Consider the following 12,939-nt stretch of genomic DNA (forward strand, 5'->3'; position numbering starts at 1 on the left):
CACTGCACATCACTGCTCTAAAAGCCAAAGAGTTCAACAATGATGACTACTGCTTCTAGTGTTTATTTCCTAATCTTTGACTCATGGAAAATATCAGGCAAAACATAAGAAAGAGCCTTCAACCAAACCCAAACATTCCACTTCCTGTTGGGTTCAAAACCAGAAAAGTGCTTTGTGCCAAATGGAAGCAATTTCATCAAGAAGAAAATGAAGTGAAAAAACCTGGGGATTGCTGCAAACCTGTGGAGAAGATCCTCAGATGTGTGTGCCTTCTGAAGTCATATTGACTTTTTGTTTGGTCTCTATTTTCCATTCCTTTTCACTCCACCTCTGCACTGTGGAAAATACTGTTCATGTTTCATTTATTATTATACCACATGGTTTGGCAAGAATAATTCTTGACCAAGACAAACTTCCAATAATAAGGCCTGTAATATTATCCAAGGAAGTGAGGAAATTGACCTAAACATCCACAGTAGGTCTTAGGAGGTTAGAGCTGCTGGGTGCCAGTGGTTCATGCCTGTAATCCTAGCTACACAAGAGGCTGAGATCTGAGGATCACAGTTCGCAGCCAGCCATGAGACTCTTATCTCCAATTAAATCACAAAAAAAAGTAAGAAGTGGCACTCTGGCTCAAGTGGTAGAGAGCTAGCTTTGAGCAAAAGGAGATCAGGGACAATGCCCAGGGCCAGAGTTCAAGACCCAGGGCTAGCAAATAAAATAAACAAATACTGGCATGGTAATAATAAATACCAACTTGAAGTCACCACTTGGTAAAGTAAGAAATACCAGGAAGGGAAAGACACAGCTTCAGGTATATATACATATTTCATTTTCTTTAAGAATATTTGATGCAGCAGTGGCTTTATGCTGGAGTGTGGAAGCACTATTGATGGTTACCGAGGTGTCCGTTACATTCACCTTTGACTATTCGGTTTGTTTGCTTAAAGAATTTTATAGCAAAAGAAAAGTTTAATAAGACAAGTCCTACTTGTCCTATTTGATATTTGTATTATCTGAAACCTCTCTTATTTTTCTAGTTGCAAATAAGATTAGTATAATGCCAGCTGGACAGGGAGTTCTGCAAGAGGGAACACACACACACACACACACACACACACACACACACACACACACACACACACACACACACACACACTGGGGAACCACCCAGACGCCCTCATAGCATCAGCAGGCTGGGAAGACAGCTCAGGTGTGGCTGTGCTATCAGGCATGCATGGTCTAGACCAGCTGATCAGACTCATGGCACACAGTGCTCACACGTTTCTCTAAATGCAAGGCACAGAGCCACTCATTTTCTTTTGGGCAGGAAGAGATTGGAGGAATAAAGCTGGGCCTGGACGTTCCAGTGAAAACAAAAGGAAGGTTTGGATTGTGAACCTCTCTGCTTACTTTGGCTGGCCAGGCTTGCTTTCTGTACATCTGTCCACAGGTCAGAGGAAGCAAAATATGTGGCTGTTAAACATGAGCAGCGATTCTTGCACATCAGCACTTCAGGAGCCCACATTCTGCCCTGCAGGTCTCTATCTGGGCCCCCCACCACCTGCAGGGGCAGGCCGCCCATGCGCACAAACTTGGTGGCTGGCAATCTCTGAGAGTAAACAAGTAAGTGTTTTACCCAATTGTGTGTCCTTGCAGAATGTCACCTTTCCTGCCAGGCTAGTCTCAGTTCCTCCTGGAGCCCTCACTTCTAGAAAGGCTCCTCTCTCCATCACTGCTGCATCACTGACCTCCTGCTGCTGCTCCTGCAGACCTGGACACCCTTCCTTAAAGCCCTTGCCCCGCCTCCTTCCCCTTTACCTCACAGGGCCAGAAGGGACCAGAACCCTCCTAGCCCTTTCCATGACTCCCTCCACCTCCACTTTCCCTAAAAGATAGTATTAACACTACATTTTAGGTTTAGCCCTCATGAATTCTGAGACTTCAGAGCTCCAAACTTGGTACTTTTCATATCACAGTCTCTTCATATCCGTTCACCATTTAAATGTTCCTTATGTGCCAATTGTCTGCCAATGACCTAAAGACCTCCCATAAGACCCCACCATCTCCAGGCTTCGCCACTTCCCAATAGTGACGCCTTGGGAACCAAACCTTTAACACATAGATAAATCTTCGGAAGACATATATCCAAACCATAGCCTAGTCAGGAACTGTGTTCTGTTGGTTCTCCCTCTAAAGTAACTCTCATAATGACCTCTTCCATTGAGGTCCATTTCTACTTGTAGAGTCAGGATTTATACTGATGAGTTCAGATAATTACACATCACCTGATGCATGGTACAATCATTTCCTGACTTGCCATGTTCCTTGACTCTGGCCTAACTTCCTTCCCAACTGTGACTCCAGAATTTGATCACAGCATTGATCACATCACTCATATGCCTTAATTAAAGTATCTTAGGAAGAGCAGATTACCTACCACTCCTTAGAAAAGTCCCTGGTCATCTAATCCCTGGACAAAACAGATGGGCTCAGGAGACAGACAGACAGGCATCAAATCCCAGCTCGCTCATCAGCCAAGGGAACTTACAGTCATGTAAAGATCTGTGCTTCCATTTCTTCATCTGCAAATGTGAATGGTGCTTGTACCTGTGAGATGTGTTATCTGCAACTGCTGACCCTTACTCGGTCTCACATCCTTTCACAAGCACCCACTGATCTACCAGTCACTGTGCATTCCCTGAAATCTCCAAGTTCTGCCATGTCTCCTCACTTAGGTTCTTGCTAGTCCTCTTGCCTTGAATTCCTCCCTTTCCCCCATGTAAATCTGCAGGACTCTTAGCTACTCAGGAGGCTGAGATACGAGGATTTGGGTCTGAAGCTCCTTGAGATTCTTATCACCGATTAGCCACCTAAAAGCTAGAAGTTAGTGCTGTGGCTCAAGTGGTAAGAGTGCTAGCCTTGAGCAAAAAAAAACACCCTCAGGAACAGTGAGTAGGCTCTGAATTCAAGCCCCAGGACCACCACCCCCAAAATTGCAGATTTATTGTTTAAGTCTTAAAATTGCTTTCCCTGTACTAACATACACCTTCTTCTATCCCAAAACATCATCCTTGTGTAGCTCCATCAAAATGCTCACAGTAAAATCGTATTCTCTGGCTGCTCCTCAAACTCCCTACTCTCTACCTGCCAGGAAGAGACTAAATGTTTTATTCATCTTTTGTTCTCCAGCCTTGGCATGGTTGTTTCATGGCAGGTTGCAGAAAGGATTTAAAAGTGAGGAGGTGATGGCTGGGAATATGGCCTAGTGGCAAGAGAGCTTGCCTCGTATACATGAAGCCCTGGGTTCAATTCCCCAGTACCACATATATGGAAAACGGCCAGAAGTGGCGCTGTGGCTCAAGTGGCAGAGTGCTATCCTTGAGCAAAAGGAAGCCAGGGACAGTGCTCAGGCCCCGAGTCCAAGGCCCAGGACTGGCAAAAAAAAAAGGAAGAGGTGAGCCTAGCTAGCTCTTCCCAGAGTTTCTCCAGTTGTCCACCTACTCGCAGTGCCACGGCTGGGGCAAAGAGCAGGGGATTAAATGCATTGGCCTGCCAATGAACCCAAGCGCTTTCCATGAAATCCACTGAAACTACAGAGTTTCTAACTCAAGAAGCATGCTCACTTACAAAGAGCTTGTCAAAATAACAGGAACATTATTTTAGAGTGCATCACAAATAAAGTGGGAGTTGCTGCCAACAGATTTGAATACATTTTTGGAAAAAAAAGATACCTAAGAAGTTGGCACTGGATGAAACGGGGGGAGGGCACTGCAGCTAAAGAGAGAGACCTGCCCTGGACAGCCCCAGAGGGGCCCAGCTCCGAACTGCAGGTGGGAAGAGTGGGAGTACATGAAGGGCTGCTGCAGGGGGATTGCTGGAAAGTGTACCTCGGTGGGGCCCACTTGCCTCCTGCTGGGCAGAACTCCCCCAGGCTAGTGTCCTCTAGTGACCCCACCCTCCTTCAAATGAAGCAGGGTTCTCAAAGAGTGAACACCCTAAGCAGAGGAGCACGGAGGAGCATGCCTGTAATCCCAACACTGGGAAGGCCGAGGCAGGAGAATCTAAAGTTCTAAGTCAGTCTGGACTATATAGCAAAATGCTGTCTAAAATAAATTTTTTGCTCCTTTATCAAAGATGAAGTAGCCATAGTTCTGTGCGATCATTTCTGGGTCTTCAGTTCTGTTCCATTGGGCCTCAGGCCTTTTCTTGTGCCAATACCAAGCTGTTTTTATTACTATAGCTTTCTAATACAGCTGGAAGTTTGGTATTGAAATTCCTCCAGCATTGTTCTTTCTACTTAGGATTGTTTTTGCTACTCAGGGTCTTTTGTTGTTCCATATGAATTTGTGGATTGCGTCTTCTAGTTCATTAAAGAATGGTGTTGGGATATTGATGGGTATTGCATTGAATTTGTAGATAGCCTTTGGCAATATTGCCATTTTCACAATGTTAATCCTCCCAATCCAGGAGCATAGAAGGTTTTTCCATTTCCTTATTTTTGTTTAATTTCCTTTTTCAGGTTTTTAAAGTTCTCATCATAGAGGTCTTTCATTGCTCAATGCCCATATGAACACATAAGATGATGCTAAGTGAAATGAACTCCAAGTTATGGAAACAAGTGGTGTATCATTGTTGTAATTATTTTCAACATGCCATGTGAAACCGTACCCTTTTTAAAAAATTTTCTCTTGTATTTCTCCCGTGGTTTTACCCCTACTATCACTGTAACTGATTTTAGTACCCTGGATACTGTATATACGTGTATTGGAACTAGGGAAGGGAAAGGGAATACCAAAATCAAGAGGTAAAGGATAAAAAGACAAACCATTGCAACATCAATACTTACAAAACCATTTGGTGTAAATCAACTGTACAATTCATGGGGGGGGAGGGAAGTGGGAAGGGGGAGATGGGGGAAAATGAGGGAGGAGGTAACACGTTGGATAAGAAATGTACTCACCACAGGATAAAAAGACAAACAACTACAAAAGCAATGCTTGCAAAACTGTTTGGTGTAAACCAACTGAACAACTCATGGGGGGAGAGGAAAAGGGGGAGGAGGAGGGGGAATGAGGGAGGAGGTAACAAACAGTACAATAAATGTATCCAGTACCTAACATATGAAACTGTAACCTGTACATCACTTTGACATAAAAAAAAAAGAAATGTACTCGCCTTACAAATGCAACTGTAACCCCTCTGTACTTCATTTTGGCAATAAAGAACAAAAAATAAATTTTTAATCAAAACAAATATTTAAAAAAAAAAACCCTAAGCTGAGTACCTGTGGCTCCTGCCTGTAATCCTAGGCTGAGATCCCAGCCCAAAGCCAGTTAGGAGGACAAATCCAATTAAGCCAGCAAAAAGCTGAAAGCATGGCTCAAGTGGTAAAGCACCAGCCTTGAGTGGAAAATCTAAGAAAAAATGGAAAGCCCTGAGTTCAAGCAAGAAAAGAAAGAGAGAAAGAAAACACCAAAAGAACTAGAGGAGCCAATGTAGGACAGGAATTTGGAGTCTTTTTGGTGAGGTTCAACTTGCTGCCTTCCTTAGTTGGAAGCAAAGCCTACCAGCTCACAAGTTCTGCCTCATACACAGACTTCACAACCGCTCTTCTTCTATTGTCTCATTCTGAACCATAACCAAACATATAAAGTCCCACTGAACATTTGAAGGAAACAAACATGTGAAAGAAAAAGGCCTGTGTACACAAGCAAAGAGTAACACAGATAAATATGTAACTGGAGTCAGATATGGTGGTTTAGCGTGTAATTCTAGCATCATGAGAGGTAGAGATCAAGTGTTCAAGGTTCTAGAACAGCCTAGGCATAAAGGTTGGAGGGGCTCCATCTCAACCAGTGGCTGAGTGTGGTGTCACACTCTTGTTATTCCAAGTGAAGAAGAAGCCTAATGGCTGGGTGTGGTGGCACACACCAGTCATCTCCAGCAATGCAGGAAAGAGCAATTCAGAGGACTCTAGCCTGAGCTGGCAGAGAGTGAGACCCTGCCTCAAAAAGAACCAAGCCAGGGGCTGGGGATATAGCCTAGTGGCAAGAGTGCCTGCCTTGGATACACGAGGCCCTAGGTTCGATTCCCCAGCACCACATATACAGAAAACGGCCAGAAGCAGCGCTGTGGCTCAAGTGGCAGAGTGCTAGCCTTGAGCAGGAAGAAGCCAGGGACAGTGCTCAGGCCCTGAGTCCAAGGCCCAGGACTGGCCAAAAAAAAAAAAAAAAAAAAAAAAGAACCAAGGCAAACAAGGCTGGAAGCGTGGCTCAGGCATCAGAGCATCTGCCAGACAAGTGGCAGAACTACAAGATCACCAGAGGCTTTGAAGTCCACTTGCTGGTACCCAAGAAATGTTGGCCTACTCTTCAATTCAGGGGACCTACCATGGCTGAGCCACTATGTGGACTCCAGAGACTTTGGCCTGAATCCATCTGGAACATTGTTTTCAGAGTAAAACAGGACAATGACCTAGACAGATAACAGGTGGCAGAATATTCATTAAAGTGAATCAGAGTTCAACAGCTTCAACGGAGATAAATCTCCAAAACACAGAGTTGAATACAAACCACTGGGGGCATGGTTAGTGGTAGGGTGCATGTGTGAGCCCCTGAGTTCAATCTCTAACACTACACACACACACACACACACACACACACACACACACACACTTTATAGAAAGATACATGTGGTGTTCATTTATAGAACATTTACAAGCATGTAAAACAATCTAGAACAATGCTGTGCATTTTCTACAGCTGCAAGTATATATGATAAACCTCTGGATATATGCCATCTTATGATAAATACCAAATAGGGGGTGGGGGACACACAGAATGAGGAGGGATCACAGGAAGTTTCAGGTGCATTTTTCTAATTTTTTTGTGCCATTCCTGGGGCTTGTACTGAGGTCCTGGCCACTTTCCCTGAGCTTCTTTTTGCTCAAGGCTAGCACTACCAATAGAGCCACAGTGCCACTTCCAGCTTTTTTTTTTTTTTTTTTTTTTTTTGGTAGCTCAGTGGAGATAAGAGTCTCACAGACTTTCCTGCCCGGGGTGGCTTCAAACCACAATCCTCAGATCTTAGCCTCTTGGGTAGCTAGAATTACAAGTCTGAGCCACCAGCACCCAGCTTTTCTTCTACTTTCTTGAGCTACATGATGGATATGTAAGTATTCATCAGATTATTCTCTAAACTTTGAATAAGTTTGAAACTTTCCATAGTAAGTAAGGAATGAGAATTCTTCCACTAAGAATTCTAGAACCTGACACATGGTGAGCTCCTGGGCAACATAGAGGAAGTAAACAGTGAGCTGGCCTAGGGCTGGGGCCCTGCTAGGTATTAGAGTGGAGGAAAATGGTGGGAGAAGCTTTAACATCCAGTGCTACTCTCAGATGGGGAAGAATAAAATGGGTGGCGATACCAGGTAACAGTGAAGGGACAACGGCGGGGACACATTGATAAGTAGCCATCAGCTCCCCAACCAGCCACTGGTGCACATGGAAGAGAGCAACTTGTCCTGGGTGCGAGTCTCTGGAAACTATCAGAGTTCCTGTCTCTTCCCATATGGTGTGTGTGCACACATGCACACGTGCAATACCTGGACTTAAATTTAGGGCCTGGGTTGTGGTCCTTAGGTTTTTTTCACTCAAGGCTGGCACTCTACCCCTGGAGGCACAGTTCCACTTGGCTTTTTGGGTGATTAATTGGAGGTAAGAGTCTGTCAGATTTGTCTGCCTGGGCTGGCTTCAAAGCATGATTCTTATATCTCAGCGTCCTGAGTAGCTAGGATTACAGGTGTGAGCCACTGGTACCCAGCATTCTCTTATCTTTTGACATTCTGATGCTTTAATTTTTTAAATTTTGATTGTGAAATATCTTCAGCATTTGGACACGCACAAGTAGTACTTTAATGGATATCCATGAGCACCTTAGACTTAGATGTTCCTATCATTTGAATATCTGTCTCAGATACATTTTGTCACTTACACGAAACAAAATCCTTCACATCTCTTTCCTCCCCCTCCTTGGTGTTTTTATCTCTCTTACACATAGTTTAGGATGTTGTTTTGCAGTGTGTGTGTGTATGTACATGTGTGTGTCTGTGTGTACTGATACTGGGGCTTGTACTCTGTACCAGGGTACTGTCCCTAAGCTTCTTTGCTCAAGACCAGCGTTCCACCACTTGAGCAACAGCTCCACTTCTGAGTTTTTGTGGTCAATTGAAGATAAGAGTCTCATGGACTTTTCCTGCCCAGAAGGGCTTCAAACCTCTGTCTTCAGATCTCAGCCTCTGGAGTATCTAGGATTCCTAGGCCTGAGCCACTGGCACTCAGCTCTGCATGTAAAATACCAGCTTTCAAACTTTTCTACATTTGATCTAACCATTGCATTTCACATTTTGAATGTGCATTCTCTTGACATCATACAGTACAGTTTAATCAGTTACTTATATAGCATTTATATTGTGCTAGGTTTTATAGAGGATGAATATGATTAGATATTTGTAAAGGACTTGAACATCTACAATTTGGCATCTACAGAAGATCTTAGAAAAAATCCCCAAAGACACTAAAAGATAACTTTATGAGCCAAGTACTGGTGTCTCAGGCCTTAATCCTAGGGGGCTGACAGTTGTATGATTATTGTGAGAGTCCAATCCACTCAGAATGGTCCAAGAGACTCCATCTCAAAAATGACCACCAAAAGAAGCTGGGTTGGAGGCGTGGCTCACAAAAGGCCCTGATTCAAACCCTAGTACCACAAAGGGGCGGGGGGAAGAGCTTTATGCATGTACCTCTAGCACATATGTCATATGTGAACTAAAACTTTCATAAGATAATGCTACAAGCTACAAGCACGGTCTAATTTTGTTTGTATTCTAATTTTGTTTTGTAATGCTGGCAGTGACCCATTAAATTGATTTCACAACCAACAAATGACTCACAACCGACAACTGAACAAAAAACAATATCCCGTTATAATACTATTTTACAGTTTTCCAATGTTAAATAATCAACTTTCACAGTTTTATCTTTTGTGGTTCAGATTAGCATCATTCATTTTAATGTTTGCCTGTTGATGGATACTTCATCCTTCTGTTTTCAGGTAACTAAATTGATTCCAATCTTGACTATTCTTGCACATAACTAGAGAAGTTTCTCCAGGATGCGTTCCTGGAAGCAGAGCTGCTGGGGTGAAATCCTGACCCTCCTCCACATTCACAGCTTCTGGTAAATTCTCCTAGGACATAGCCCACAGTTTCCTATGACCTCCAGCACCCAGAAAACCTTCCGCTGCCCCTGTTCTAACCACCACTTCATGTTCCCCAACTTTCAATTGATGTTAGTCTGGTAATGTAAAAATCACTTATCTCTTTTTTTTTTTAACTTTTTCCTTCAATTGTTCTTTCTTCTTTGTTTTTATTTTTTGTTTTCTGACTTAGTATCCTTCCCATAAGTAGCGAAGAATTCCTCTGTGCATGGGGCATTCCCCCATCCCGTCTCTTGTTTTCTGTGCAGTGTCCGCAGGCTACCTGACTCTACCTTCATCGTTAATCCACTGATTCCTCATTAGCTACCTGCATTGCAAATACCTTCTCCTTCCCACTGCATCAGATTTACCAAGCTCTTCTTTAACTTTTTCTCTACTTTTCTTGTTTAAAAGCATTACCCATGCACTATACAATTTTCACTATTCCAAATGTCCTGTTAGAAAAGTTTCTCTAGGATACATACCTGAAAGGGAACTATGTTTCTGTATTTTAGTCTTCTTAAAATACTGAAAATTTTATGTTCTACATGGTAATCCAGCTCTGTGTGTGTGTGTGTGTGTGTGTGTGTGTGTGTGTGTGTGTGTGTGAAGTAGGGACCTTATTTATCCATAATTTATTGTCCAAGACCAATTTATTAAATAATTTGTTCTTTCTCTACTCCTTTGCAATGCCACCTCCATCCTACGCCAAATTCCTAGTGATTCTAAGTTTGCCCCCATGTTCGCCATTCTGTTCCACTGGCTTTGCTATTTCCAGGTCAGTATCACATTGTTTAAATCATTATAGCATTTTTAAAATTTATTTTTGTAATCTTTAAATAGGTGTACAAAGGGATTTCAGTTCAACCTGCTAATTTATGGGCCCAATGCATCTTGATCAGCGTCACCTCTCCCGTCATCCAAATCAAATCTCTGAAGCTTTGCATACTTGTTTGAAATCTGGCTTTGTGGCTATCATTATTGTGGTTATTAAGGGTTGGGTTTGTTTGTTTTTTGCTTTTTCTTCTTTTATGTAAATCTCTTGAACTATTTTGTAAAGTTCTGTCAATGAACTTGGAACTGAAATTACTTTGATGTATTTTGGAAAAAGGTTATTTATTTATTTATTTATTTATTTATTTTTAGTGCTGGCAATCAAACCCAGGACTTTGTGCATGCTTAGCAAACACTCTTGGCACTAAGCTACATCCTTAGTCCACAGCTTTTTAAAACAGTCTCACTATACAGCTCATGTTGGCCTCAGATGCATGATCTTCCTGCCGTGGCCTCCTGAGTTCTTGGATTTATAGGTATGTGCCATGATACCTGGGAGAAAAAAAAAAAAACAGTATCTTTTATATTAAGCCTTTTGATCCATGAATATAGTATTATGTTTTCAAGTGGTTAGGTCTTATTTTATGTCTTGCAATGAACTACCTTTTTTCCCCCATAGAAGTCTAATATTCATATATTTATTTCTAGAAAGTTGTAGGATTTTTGTTGTTGCTGTTGATATCATATATTTCTGTAGATAGATTTTAAGTTTTATTACTGTTTTTATAGAGTGAGCTTGTTTCTAGCAACCTTACTAACCTCTTGCATGACTTCTGTCATGCATTATCTGTCTGTTTGTGTAGAGGTTCTATGTGGCTCCACATATAATCTCAAACAATGAGTTTTCTTTTTTACATTACAAACTCTTTCTCTTTTTTCTATAATCACAGCAACCCAACACTGCTCAAAGGTACTAAGAGTCCACTTACCCTTAGCAAAGGTGGAGTAGAAGAAGCCAAACTAATATCAATTCATTGTATTGTTGGGAATTAATCAATCAGGCCTGTTCAGTGCCCACATTCCATCCATTTCAAGCACATCCATGCTTGAATGTGTGTGCACACTCATTCAAATTTCAACCTTTTAACTTTCTTTTCCTCTTACTTTTTATGTTTTTAATCTTCAAGTAGTTGTACAAAGGAGTTTCAATTTAACTTGTCAGTTGATGAGTAAAGTCCATTGTTCTCCTCCATTTCTTCCAATTAACTTTTTCTCTCTGTCCCATGATTCCACTTTGGTTCTCAATGAGTGCTTCCTCCCATGAGATATTATGGGACTTCTTTTACAGGAACTCTACTGGTCTAATACTCTCAGTTCCTTCCATTTTCATGTCAATATAAAGCAAAGATGATTTTAGTGTTTAGACAACAAAACTTGATGTCCGCATTTTTGTTCTATGAGGATAAACCAAATTCTAACGGTGTGTTTTACAAGGATGTGATGTATAAACTACTAAACTTCAGTCGGGTAAAATGTGCAAGAATAATATGTGGGTCTTAGTTTCTCTCTCTAAGGGTAGACTTTTTTGTACTCTGCATGAGTGTTCTTGGGGGTGTAAGGAGATCTTGTGGGATTGCTGGTTTTGAAGGAGGTGTTTTTTTTGGAGGGAGAGGGGAGAGGACTGTCAGCACATTGCTATCCTCAGCTTTCATGGACTTGTCTCTAAAATCTGGCCATAAGCATAGGTATGTTTCATTATTAGTGTTACTCCCATACTTTTTCCTAGTGTGCTAGTCTTCCATTGTAGCCTCTTTTTCATTGTCATTGTCTTATCTCTTTAATAACTCAAACATTCCTAAACATTATGGTCTCTTTGGGATTGTTTTTCCATGATTTCATGTTTGGAGTTCCTCATTCTTTTGGTGAACTTATTTGCAAACTTGTCCATGGTGGATTTTTCCAGAAGATGACATTTTTTATTTTCAGGGAAAGCTCAGCTTCATCTGAGGTTTTATTTTTCTATGAAAATCTCTTAGTATTAAAGTCACTTTCATTCAACATCTACAGGTAACTAGTAGTGGCATGACCAGGACTATTCTTTATGTGTACTTTTAAACTTCAGATGTCTACAATTTGTGGGCAATATAAATTCAGTCTTTAAAACTTTTTAAAAGTAATCTTGGGATTTTTTTTTCACAAAAGGCTTATTTTCTTTTTACAAACAATCTAGGCAGAAATAAACTTTTTTGTCATCGTCCCAAATCAATGGGTGTGTTTATTTTATTTTTTTCTAGTCTTCCTTTCATTGAGAGTTCAGCCCTAGACTTGCCCTTGCCTTTTGCTTTCTTGTTTAGGTTCCTGCATGGCACTGGCCCAAGACCTGAGCTCTCCCAGCCCCCTCCTCCCTGCATCAGCCTAATAACCGGACAGACACACCCACACCCCAGACTTGCTGTGATCCCTGCTCATCATTTCCCATTGTTTTTCCATTCCATCTTCAATCCTAGCAACAGGACTAATTCGGCTTTCTTTAATCTCTCATTTCTGCATGTTTGTAGTAGGAAGTTGCCACATGCACCCTCTTCTCTGGATTCCTTTGTCTTCCTCGGAAGCTATGACAGAAGCCAGGATTGGGTACTTGAGGAGATGGCTACGCCCTGCCTGCCAAAAGCATCTCCAGAATCTGACCTCCCTTGCTTGATTACTGACTGGATGATTTCTGCTTCACCGCCACCTTTCTGTTCTTGTGCTGCATAGAATGGGAATGCTTCTTCCCGGCCAACTTCATGGGATGAGATCAGTCTTACAAAGGTCTTTGGGGAGACATTAATTCGATCAGGAATCCTTTACAAAAGAAATGCCTATGGCATGTGAAACTAAAGGAAACTCAGCAACATGTCCTCTCCT

This window comes from Perognathus longimembris, chromosome 8 (genome assembly GCF_023159225.1).
Source record: "Perognathus longimembris pacificus isolate PPM17 chromosome 8, ASM2315922v1, whole genome shotgun sequence".
NCBI lineage: Eukaryota > Metazoa > Chordata > Mammalia > Rodentia > Heteromyidae > Perognathus > Perognathus longimembris.